The sequence below is a fragment of the Crocodylus porosus genome, unplaced genomic scaffold (genome assembly GCF_001723895.1).
Source record: "Crocodylus porosus isolate Cpor-Errol unplaced genomic scaffold, CroPor_comp1, whole genome shotgun sequence".
Classification (NCBI taxonomy): Eukaryota; Metazoa; Chordata; order Crocodylia; family Crocodylidae; genus Crocodylus; species Crocodylus porosus.
In genome coordinates, this window is record NW_017728943.1 from 58,965,458 (window position 1) to 58,965,795 (window position 338).

Genomic DNA, 338 nt, shown 5'->3' on the forward strand with positions numbered 1-338 from the left:
CCGCCGCGCCCCGCGCCGCTTATTATGGGCGGGAGCGCGGCCGCCCCCTTGCCGGCTGACGGGCGGCGCGGGGGGGGCTGGGAAACGTAGTCCGCGCCGCCGCCCGGGCCCCGCCGCCGCCGCCCGCGACTACAAGTCCCACAGGCGCCCGGGGCTGGGCGGGGTGGGGCGCCTCAGTCCCGCGCCCAGGAGCCTCCGGGCTGGCGCGGAGAGGCCGCTGGCTGCGCGGTGCGCTTCGCTGGAAGGCAGTGTAGCGTGAAGCGCGAACCCGCCCGAGGACGTGTCCGTACCCAGACACACGTGCACACACACAGATGTAGGTCTGCGTGCACAGAAAC